The sequence below is a fragment of the Alosa pseudoharengus genome, unplaced genomic scaffold, assembly GCF_046254945.1.
Source record: "Alosa pseudoharengus isolate Yale_2024_CS ecotype anadromous, Long Island Sound unplaced genomic scaffold, YU_APseudo_1.1 YU_APseudo_1.1_scf_22, whole genome shotgun sequence".
Taxonomy (NCBI): Eukaryota; Metazoa; Chordata; class Actinopteri; order Clupeiformes; family Clupeidae; genus Alosa; species Alosa pseudoharengus.
In genome coordinates, this window is record NW_027468680.1 from 5,628,036 (window position 1) to 5,640,535 (window position 12,500).

Sequence of the window (12,500 nt, forward strand, 5' to 3'; positions counted from 1 at the left end):
GAATATAAATATACAGTATTGTACAGTATATATCAAGTGAATACGAATGCACACAGAGTTTAACCAATCAGACTAAGGTACCTTCAAACAGGACGCCAAAACACTAAAGAAATGGTGGAATGATGCGGTGGGATCTTTTTACAAGTTTCTTCAGGTCAGCTGGACACTAGGACCACTACAGACTTCCCTCACAACCAGGGTGTTCCACTGGACTCATACAGCTACATGCATCTTAGCTGAGCAGCTTGCATCCATCTCAAGAGTAACAGCAATGTTATTGGTTTTTTTGTGGTAATAATCAGGGGTGTAGAGGTAAAATAAGAGGTGTGTAAACTATGATTTCTGTGATCATGGTGAGGTGGACTGTGCCATGCAGTATTGGATTTTTTTTAAAAAGGCATTCAAAACATGTTTGATGATGGTGGAGGTTATTGTCCAATGTTTATATCAATATCAGGGGTATTAAATGGTTCCTAGAGTGTACATATTGTGAATGTGGATACTACAATGTGATTTTTGAATGTCAAAAGTAGCAATTGGTGAATAAACTCTTTTGAGAGGTGGATAATCTCTATTTCTGAAATTGGTGGATAAACTGTGTTTACTTGCGTTTAGCCTCCACTACATCCCTGCTGACAACCCCGTGCTGACAAGGAAAGGTTCTATCTACAAAACTTCAGGCTCTTGATAGAACCTGTTTCAGCATGTGTTTTTCATACAGAGAAAGTGTTTCAAAGGGACTCCTTTTTTAGCACAAAGTGCTCTTGGAAAGTGCCATAAAACTGACACTCTGAAGTATTTCTTAAAAGGTTGAGCAAACAGCGATTCATGACTTGTAAGAGTTCTTCTAAAGGCACAAGAGGCGGCCCACTGAAAAACCCCTCTCTTCAAAAGACAGACAAGTGCAGCAGTTCCCTCTCTTTTTAGGTCCCACTCTCTTTGAAGTCTTTGAAGCAAGATCCTCACCATCATTCATCGCCAATTTGTAGCCACCTCAGAGACCAGCCTGGCCCTGACCCAGCCCACTTCAGTGGCAAATCAGGGGCAGTTCAGTGCCAAATCAGGGGCAGTTCTGTGCCAAATCCGGCCCTGGTCCGGAGCAGTTCTGAGCCAAATCCAGTCCTGACTCGGCCCAGTTCTTTGCCAAATCAGGGGCAGTTCTGTGCCAAATCCGGCCCTGATCCAGAGCAGTTCCAAGCCAAATCCAGCCCTGATCCGGCCCAGTTCCAAGCCAAATCCGGCATCCACTCCAGCATCAACAGCTACCTCAGCTTCAACTGTGCCTCTGCCACTGCATGTGCTTGTTCCATTCACTGCCTTTCAACTCACATGATGAGCGCAAGGTGATGCAGGTAACTGCAGCAAATGAATCCGACGGAGGAGGAGTCCAAGTGGACAGGGTATTGCACACGGCATTGCACCGAGCTGGGCATCACGCGACGCCTCTTTTTTTAACTTATCTCTGCACGACAAAAACAGAAGTAAGAATCCCACATCCAGGGTAGAGCCAGAACAAAACTGTAACAAACCGCAGCACGCACCAGAGTACAAAAACATCTCCATGAAGAGGGGCATTTTCACTGGGACGGAGGTTATGTCACAGAGACTGGAAACACACTGCCCATGGGAGGTCTACGGTCTACCCAGCAGGAACAGTAGCAGGTCATTCTCTCTCTCATACTATCTCTCACACACACACACACACACTCATTCTTGCTCTCTCTCTCTCTCTCTCGTATACACATTCTCTCTCTCTCTCTCACACACACACTCAGTCTTGCTTTCTCTCTCTCTCTCTCTCTCATACACACATTCTGTCTCTCTCTCTCTCTCTCTCTCTCTCTCTCTCTCTCACACACACACACACACATTTTTGCTCTTTCTCACACACACACACACACACACACACACACACTCACACACACACACATTTTTGCTCTCTCTCACACACACACACACACACACACACACATTCTCTCTCTCACACACACACACACACTCATTCTCTCTCTGGTACTTTTTGACCCTATTTACAGAACCAAGGTCAGTACACAGTGGTCAGTTTTCCAGCCGCTTTGACAGGACAAGTCAAGGCCACAGGAAGACAGTGTCACTGTGTGATAAAGGCTTCCCTAAAAACACACAGACCAGCCCGCACAACTCTGTGTGCTTACCCCTCACTGCTTCACACACACACGCACACGCACTCACGAACGCAGGCACACACACACAAACACACGCACACACACACGCACACGCACATGCACACGCACACACACTCACTCACACACACACACACAAGCACACACACAAACACTCCCACACATACATACACACACACACACACAAGTACGCACACAAACACAGACAAACTCACACACATACACACACACACACACACAAATACACACACACACACACCAGTGTCTGAGGGGTCAAGGCCTCACACTGACCGCACTGTTCCCAGCACGTCGCCCACCACCACTATCAGTCTACCTGGGGGTGCAGTGGACAAGACACGGCACAAGAACCCGGGAGAGGAAACCACACTTGTCACTTGAAAGCCACGCTGGTGTCAGGTTTTCCACACTCTGGCCAGCGGGGGACAATAGAGGGGTACCATCCTGTCCCCAGCGCTACAGATCCGACAGGAAGAGTCAGCACAGTGCCACAGGAAATGGACTCTGACTTGGTGTGCCCCAACAGATAAAAAAGCACGCTGGCTGTTTCTGTTCTCTTTGGCTGCGGCGGCGGCTGCTGTTGACGTGTAAGGACCTGCTCTCTTAACACATCTAACATAACTTCTACTTCCTTCTACCACTATCTCTTTCGACTACACTTTCACTTCTGCATCCTCCCATCCTCTATTGTAGAAATAAGTATAGATACTAGGGCTGTCAATCGATTTAAAACATTTATCTAATTAATTACATACTCTGTGATTAATTAATCTAAATTAATCGCATAGCATCAGCATTAGTGACATTAAAGTTCAAAAACTCTTTTATTATTATTTTCACTGTTCAAATAATGGCCATAATAATCTATTATATGACCTAATATGCTAAGGAAATAAATTCAAAAGTGCTTCGGGAAGAATTGTTTTTTTTCACATACAAGGCATTTCAGGCCACAGATATAACCTAGGGGACACAATGAAAATAAATTAACACTCCCCTCAATGTCAACACTTGCAGACATTGCAAAGGACTTTATTTTTATCAACACCATCAGGCCGTTTTTTAAAAGTAAATGTTCCAATCAATGATCCAGGCAGCACGTTTTTTTCTCTCTCCTTCATTTTACAGTCTAATTTTTAAAACTGACTAGAACTGCTCGGGGTCAAAGGTCATACGGAATCGATTAATCTGCACTAATTTTTTTAATCAGTTATTTTTTCTCAAATTAATTAATCGAAATTAATCAGTTATTTTGACAGCCCTAATAGATACTCTTTTAATCCTGTGAGGGAAATTTGGTCTCTGCATTTATCCCATCCGTGAATTAGTGTAACACACAGTGAGGTGAAGCACACACTAAGCCGAAGCAGTGAGCTGCCTGCTACAGCGGCGCTCGGGGATGAAAGTAATTGTGGGGAATAATTACTTATTATTAATCTTAGACTGGCAAACTTCAGGAAAACTCAGGAATCAGGTTCATTCTGTTACAGAGAGGGTACAAAAAAATGGTCTATGGTCTATGTAGCCTAGGCCATGGCACAAAGGCCATGGCCTCTGTCGGATCACCCTCTCTCTCTCTTCTTCAGTTCTCCATCGTTCCAATCTAGTTCTCGTTCTTCTTAGTCTGACAATCAGTGCAGTTTAGTTACTTTTGTATGTTTTAAACAAAGGAAGAATGTGGCGCCAAAACAAGTCAACATGATTGGTTCTCCACTTGGCATCAGACACACCTACTCACACCCACTTCACACCTATCTGAATAGCACGAGGAGAGATGGTTATGGTTATGGTTATGGTTATGGTTATGGATTTAGCAGACGCCTTTGTCCAAAGCGACATATAAATACAAAACAACATAATAATATTTAAAAATGAACAGGGAACAGATTAAAATCTAGGTCAAATATAGTAAGGAGAATAGTTGTAGTACACAATAATATCAATTCAATCAATAGCCTAATAAAAAAGCAATGTAAAAAAAGGGGAAAGGCAATAATAAAACAATAATGTCAATTCAATCAATAATATAAAAACAATAACATGCTAAGACTACATTAAGGAGAATATCAATAATAAACAATAATGTCAAATTAATTAACAGCCCAATTAAAATAAAAACAACATTATATAAACCATAACACATAAGCGCTTAAACAACTAAGTATATGTTGAATAGGAATGTCTTTAGACCCCTCTTAAACGACCCAAAACTACCACAGGAACGGAGAGCACTGGGCAGTTCATTCCACCAACATGGAACCACTGAAGAAAAGAGTCTGGAATTAGACCCAGTTTTTATGACTGGTCGACACAACATACGCTCACCAGAAGACCGCAGTGGGCGGTTGGGCATGTAAGGCTTGATTATTGAATTAAAATAACTAGGAGCAGATCTAGTTAGTGTCCTATAGGCCAAAGTGAGAGATTTAAATTTAATTCTGGCTACTATAGGGAGCCAATGGAGAGTAACTAGGAGAGGAGTTACATGTGTCCTCTTTGGCTGATTGAAGACCAGGCATGCTCCAGCATTTTGAATCAGCTGTAATGATCTTGTTACACAAGCGGGTAAGCCAGCTAATAGTGAATTACAATAGTCCAGCTTAGAGATGTCTTATATATCAGAAATATCACTTATAGAATGTTCCAAACATTCTCACAATCAAATCATTACAATCCTTGTACTGAGACTATTACAATGATACCAAACATGAATATATTTACATTTCATGACATGGATACAGTATAGCAAGGTAACATCCTTTGTCTTGTGGATCTGATAGCCCATGGAACCAGTACATTAGCATTTTATTGGGGGAGGGGAGGGTGTCTTAGTTTAATGCCAAGAGGGGCCACATGGCTAACTAAAAACTAGTCTTGAAACCCTAAAATTATTACCATCGGGGAGCAGTGAGGGGTTAGGTGCCTTGCTCAGGGCACTTCAGCCGTGGATTTTCCCTACTGGTCGGGGATCGAACCGGCGACCCCTCGGTTTCAGGCCCGAAACCCTAACCAGTAGGCCACAGCTGCACCAGGGTCTCATTGTCGGTCTCCTTTGCAATGTAGCTTGAATGTTAAAATGAGTTTTGTAAGTTGTTTTGGATAGCAGCGTCTGCTAAATGAATAGATGTACATGTTGTTCCTGAGTGCTGCTGTGGATGCTCTGTCTTCCCCACGCGACACCCTGCACACTCCTCCCTCTCCCTCGTGGATTCCCTCGTTCCCTTATCACCACCCTGCGGCAGCAGCAGCCATGCTTCTCAATCTCATCACAATTACACCCAAGGGCTGAGCGCTCCACCACGTCTCCTCTTGCTGGTCGTGCTCCGCACAGAAAACTATCAACGAATGCCTGTTTGTCTGTGAAATACAAACGGAATGGTATGCTTGAGAACAAGACGATGAAGCTATTTATGAAAATGTTGACGCTACTGAAAACCTCACACACACACACACACTCACCCCACCACATCAGGCTACAGCCACGTTTTGGAGTAAACGCACAAACACACCCGACATGTCTGCACATGCACACTCTCCGTCTCAGCACCCCCGCTGTGCCTGTGGGTCTGAAATCTATCACCATGGCATCAAAAGTGTTCTATCACAATGTCATCAAAAGTGTTCTATCACCATGGCATCAAAAGTGTTCTTTGAAACATTCCAACTGTGATTCTGCCACCTTCGATCAGCCATATGTCTGTGAGTGTGACTAATACTGTATAGCAGTGTTTTTCAACCAAGATCAAGATCATCAGATGTGCCGCAGAAAATTACCCAAATGTCACTCACTGGTCCAGAAAAGCAACTGTTGCATCAAAGAATTTATAACCACATGCTCTCATTGATTGTATGATTGCACTATTTGTGGTATGCAGCCATTGTACAATGGGGGCCCCATATTCAGTATTCACAAAATCATCACATATCCAGTTTATAACAACAATTAAATTAGATATAGTCACCTACAAATGAAACAGAGGGCGCTTGTTTTATTGACAGGTCTTGCATAGAAGCCATAATAAGGCCATATCTGTGTATTATTTGAAGTTTTAGGCTATGGTATGTTTATTTTTTCTTCACACAGGATGTTAGTGTGCCGTGGGACATTTTAAGTGTCAAAAGTGTGCCGTGGCACAAAAAAGGTTGAAAAACACTGCTGTATAGGTCCAAGTCAGCCACTTCCTCATTCAAATATATGAAATGAATCAAACATCATTTATGATGACAGAAGACACCAGCAGGGCCCTTCATCTGTGTTTCCACTCTTACTGCCAAGCGTGTAAATCGTCCACAGAACAGCATGTTCCTGAGGATGAAAGCGCCTCATCCCACAAACACATCAATGACCGCCAGATATATATGATATGAAGCATCCTAAGACATCCGAAAGTGAGCGACTGCAATCAGGAAGAAAGCCATCAGGCCATCACAATGACTTTCTGATGAAGACCATATAGGTAGATGGAATCTGTCACCACTGCAATAATACCTCAAATGATTATAAACAGCAGGAAGAGGATATGGGGACTGGACACCCAAAGCACTATACAATGTGGACTCCATGAAACCATGACATCACTATTCCTTCTTGTTATCCCCAAGATCATAAAATTGGCATTAAATATCGAGTTCTGTGTGCAAAGCCATACGATCCTTCAGGTTCAACCTAATGACAGTGAAAATGTCAATAGATGTCAATAGATTAACCTCATTCTGGTGGTCAATGACTGTAAATAGTACTACTTTCTTTTGCGGTAATCGATTCAAACGCAGAATAACAACATATGCTGGGCGGAGGCGGCACAGAGGGGTGTGTCACCGCAAAGAGATGGATGGCTTCACGGGGAAAAGCTTCAGCCTGTCCGGTGTTTGGACTGCTTCCCAGCGGTGACTCAGCGCTTGAGCAGATCCTCTTCATGCTGCGTCCGCCATGTGCTAGCTACGGCTTAACACAAACACCGACTGTGCCATTGAAAAACTCTCTCTGCTATGCTGTCCCAGTCCCACCACTACTGTCAACTAGGCTACACAGACAGAGAGAAGTGGGTAACCTGGGGACTGTGCTAAACATCAACCACCACAGGAGCACGCGCAATGTAGCGTAGGCTACTTGTAACTTAACTAAATGCGTATGCTTGACTTGATTCAGTTGTTGTTATTCCTTTGTTATTATTGAACAAGTTTGTAGGCTATATGTTACATAAGCAGTTCATTCAAACCACACACACACACACTCACACAACAACAACAACAACAATGAAAAAGACCATCATGATTATAAGATCAAAATAAGACAAAAGCAAAACTATCCGGGGATGTTAGAACAGTTTAGTCACGACAATAAAATATTAATTTCTATTTATCCCTACATTTAAAAGAGTCAAATGAATCCTTAAATGAAATATTACAGTTGAATGCATATGTTATGATGGCGAAAATCACCATATCAGTCTACATTGACTGTAGGCTAAAAGGATTCCAATACTCCAATATTAAACAACAACAACCTGTTGCCTGTCGGTAGTCTCTCACGCTACACTGTAACGCGCGAGGAGTTCAGCATTCAGAGTATCTGAAGAGACATTCTAAAAGTTACAACACTAAGGAACACACACTCATGCACGCACATTACACCTATATTACATACCGATATCACACAATTGGTCTGTTTATCGTTGGTCGCTCTCCCGGTGGAAATCTTCTCTGCCGTACGAGTCGTGGTTGCTGTGCGTGATTGGCCAGCGCAGCCATACGGTGTCACTTGCACGTTGTGATTGGCCATCAGGTGCTCACAAAGGCGACAGTGTAACTAACTATAGTGAAAGTTTTAGACATTCCTCAACTTGCCGATCGAAAAGACAACAGCGAAGGACCACGACCTTTCCACTATGACTGGCCATGACGACATGGGTTAGTTATATCCATTCCAATGGCATTCTCAATGACGACAGGGTGCATTGTTTTATACAAGGGTACTGCTCTGATAGTCATCCAAAAGAACAGCGTGTCTGTGTGTGGCGCCATCTATTGGATTAACATCTCAGTAGGGGCTTTGAGGATGTTATGCTATGGATGACGATAGGATTAGCAAATCAGCATTTATTAATAATAAATCGAAGATATAATAAGATAACACAGTTAACGTGTGTGCAGTAGCCTACAACCACTTCAATGATTCAAAGTTGACAAACGATTCCACCCGTTAATGTAATCCTCCTGTTGTGTTCGAGGTTCAATTTGACCGATTTAGGGCTAAAAAAAAATTCTCTCAAAAGTAGACCTATTGTTAATTTATTCTGACTATCATGAGGCTCAATGACTTTGTTAACACAGTGGATCTGAACACACAAAAACCACAACCATTTTGGTGCTTTATTTTACTTTAGAACCCATGTGTATTCCTGGTGACCAGCCATTAGAAATGAATGGGTGAGAAAATGGTCAGTGTATAAAATTGAGTCCAGGCACATACAAATTGACTGTATCTGTGCTTCTGTACATTCTCTCTCTCTCTCTCTCTCTCTCTCTCTCTCTCTCTCTCTCTCTCTCTCCGCTTTTATGCCAGCCCCCACTGGAACCTTTCCCCTTCTGACTTGCACGAGCCAGTTTTGAATGGAGACTCAAAACTGGTAATATTCAATATAACTTAAGTTGATACAAAGGTCTATCACAACATTAGATGATGTGTTACTATGGATTCATTTTTGACCAGGAACACAAAACTAGTAAACATGATACAAACACAACAGGAGGGTTATATCAAAGCCTTATCTTTAGTTCTTCGTTTGTACCTGTAGATGGCGTTAGAGATCTGAAGACATTATTTATGTCAAGTTTGGCAATACATCTTACAGTAAATACTGCTTGAGAACTTAAAATGAAACAAGAAAATGCACAATTGTGACAAACATATAAACATGTTTCTGTATATCCTTTCAGTTCACCTGGTATCAACATCATGCATTTGTTCAATGCAAGAAACTAACCTAAGGTTCTAGTTTGGTTCATATTTTACTGTGAAAATGTAACTACCGGTATGCAGGGAAACCCATGTATTAGACCTCCACTGTCTTACACTGCCAGCCCTCTCTCTCATTCCCATTCACTCTATGACTCTCTTTGTAACCCAAATGATATAACTAATGATCCTTTCCCTGTTTGCATAAGAGGCCCTGTGGCTGTCAGTCCAAATCAAGTGAAAAAGTTCAGATAAGCTTGCAGTCACAGACACTGTGATTTGTAGGCCAGTTTGCACTAAAGGAGCCATGCGCTGTCCTCCTTTAGGCACGTGAGGATGCTCTCTACAGCAATTTCCCTCCGACTTGAAAAGGATCTTTATTGAACATGAGAAATGAAAAAAAAAAAAAATCCGTCGGCCGCTAGCGGTGCCATGGTGGTGGCGTCGGCACTGCTTTAGTAGGTTGCATAACGGCCAGTGACGCTTGTGGTTTTCACTGTTGCTAGGGACCGCAGCCGTCTGCCCCCCCCCCACCACCACCACCACCACACATACACACACACACACACACACACACATACACACACACACCGCCCCCATCAATGGAAAACCACCACCAGTGGATCCCACGCACACAGCCGGGGATGCCGGGCAAAGTCGGAGATGAAGCAACATCTGCCATGATGACAACTGCTAATTCTCCTCCTAAATCCACAGCCCACAGCCCACATACCTAAACAGTAGCATGGCAGTGGGCTTCTATTCAACCATACTGTTAGTTTTGTCTGACACATTTAAGAAATGATATTCAGTTGATAGTTTTAGTTGTATCTTAAGTGACTCACAGCACAGGAGTGGGTAGATATTTAGTCAGTAAGTGTGTGGGGGGATTACACCAGTGACCTTGCATTAGATGTGCCAGGAGAACAAACTATAACATAAATAGTTCAATTTGTATTTATGCATGTGTGTGTGTGTGTGTGTGTGTGTGTGTGTGTGTGTGTGTGTGTGTTGGAAAGAGAAGAGAAAGATAGAGAGAATGAGAGAAAAATTAGAGAGAGAGAGAAAGAGGGAGAGACTGTGTGTGTGTGTGTGAGAGAGAGAGAGAGAGGGAGACTGTGTGTGTGTGTGTGTGTGTGTGCATGAGAGAGAGAGAGAGACTGTGTGTGTGTGTGTGTGAGAGAGAGAGAGAGAGAGAGACTGTGTGTGTATGTGTGTGTGAAACAGAGAGAGATTGTGTGTGTGACAGAGAGAGAGAGAGATTGTGTGTGTGTGAGACAGAGAGAGAGAGAAAGAGAGAGAGAGAGAGAGAGATGGCGCAGTTTAAAATCCTCATGTGCAGTCTGTCATAGGGGGGAGAATATTCAGCCTATCTTCTCGTCTCTCCCTCGCCTCCACGTGCTGGAAATATATCCCTCTGGTTAACCTACTTTCACTGCAATTAAAATGCCCATGGCACTCTCTCTCTCTCTCTCTCTCCATCCCTGTCTCCTTCCCTCCCTCCCTCTCTCTCTCTCTCTAGTTCTCTCTTTTGACCTAGGAAAATACATCAACATATCCCTTACAAATTCAGAACCTGATGCAATATCCGGAGTGTATCACTGTAGACAGCAAAACAGAAGCCCCTCTATCAAATTACGTACAAATTTGTGGGAATCAGGGAGTCTTGGGTGCATAATTGCACGCGTTGTTCATATTTCAATCTTGTCAAAAGAGAGACGACTGCAGAATTCCCAGCTGCCAGATTCGGCACGTAAACAACACGCCTTGTCTCACGTGAGGCCTAATTGGAGTACTGATCTAATAAGCCTTGTGCTTTTTCTGTAATTGAGTGCCGCGCTCCCGTTCCTAGACCCCAAATGTCGTAACGGCTGATGAATGCGCGAGGCCACAGAGGGGAGATCTGTCCCGTTAAATGAAACCGTAGCCAGAGATGTGTATCAGGGAATAGAGTGTGAGCGCGGACATCCCTCAGCGCGGGTTCCTGATTTCATAACGACGGCGTGCCGGCTCCGGTAAGCTCCGGTAAGTTCTGGCGTGCGGCCGCCAAGACGCTGCCGTTCACTTGCCTAAATAAGTTCTCAATTACAGTTTTTTTCAAATGCTTACACACTAAATCTTTGCTTGTCACACAATTTTCTAAACATGTCTTCCAAACATCATAACCCCACACCAAATCTGCAAAACCATACACTAATTCTCAGTGTTTGACTCAGTTTTCAATTGACTAAAACACATTTTGCAAAACACCACACACAATTTTCTACTTAACACACAAAAATGGAACAGGAAGTAACTTGACTTCATTTTTCAAACACAACCCATCAAAATGCCACACTAAATCACCAGTGCTTCACTCTCTCTCTTCACATGTGTAAACACTCATTACTTTTTACGGAACACCATCCAGTCATTGCCTTAGTATAGGCATACTCTATATGTAGGTATGAACCCTTTCAATCTGGCCCTAGAGGATTTCAGAACTACAGTTTATATATTATATATAGAAAGCCTAAGACAGAAGAGCTTTAGTTTTTGAGCAACAGTGTGTACATGATGTATCCAAAATGTCATATTATGACAAAAGTGTTTGTAATGTGAGGCGAATGTTTGATTTAAAGATGTGTTTATGACATTTTGAATGTTGTGTGTCATTTTGCTGGAGATTTGAGGCATTTTGCATTTTGTGTGAGCAATTGTTGGTTTTGTGTGTGGAGTTTTGAAAAATAGACACAGAGTTTTGAAAACGTGTGTAAACAGTTGTAAAAAACTGTAAGCGGCGGCCAATCCCACGGCCCCGTGTGCACCTGCGGGGGGGGGGGGGGGGGGGGGGGGAACGGAGCGGAATTAGACTAATGGGCTTGGGTTTGATTGCCATGCTGTGTGGAGGATGATCAATAACTGACTGTGTTTACTCACAGCGCTCTTTCTCCCGCCTTTAGACAGAAGGACAGTCTGAAATCTTCATTAACCCCACACAGTCACTAACACACACACACACTCACACACACACACACACACATTCACACATACACAGATACACACACACACACACACACACACACACACACACAGACAGACACACACAGACACACACACACACACACACACACACACACACACACACACACATACACACACAGACACACACATACACACACACACACACACAACCCTATATACTGTACATATGCAAATTGTTCCACACATACATTTAGTCAGCATTAAAGGCACCATCAGCAATCGTAAGCTGTAACCTGTAACACTATCTCCTGACGATCCGCTAGCTCTCCATTCCGTGAGTGCACTGTAAAAAAAACAACGGCCTTCGTACACAGCCCTGCAAGCCTGCCCCCAAACAT

At 43.1% G+C, this 12,500-nt stretch overlaps 1 protein-coding gene across 1 annotated transcript in view; it reads right to left on the minus strand.

The window, feature by feature from the left end:
• The window catches only part of ston2 (stonin 2), a 40,117-nt gene extending 32,037 nt beyond the window's left edge, over positions 1–8,080 (minus strand). The window contains exon 1 of the mRNA XM_076300330.1: positions 7,828–8,080. The gene's annotated coding sequence lies outside the window, so the exon portion shown is untranslated. The remainder of the gene's footprint in view (positions 1–7,827) is intronic.
• Positions 8,081–12,500: the final 4,420 nt, after the last annotated feature.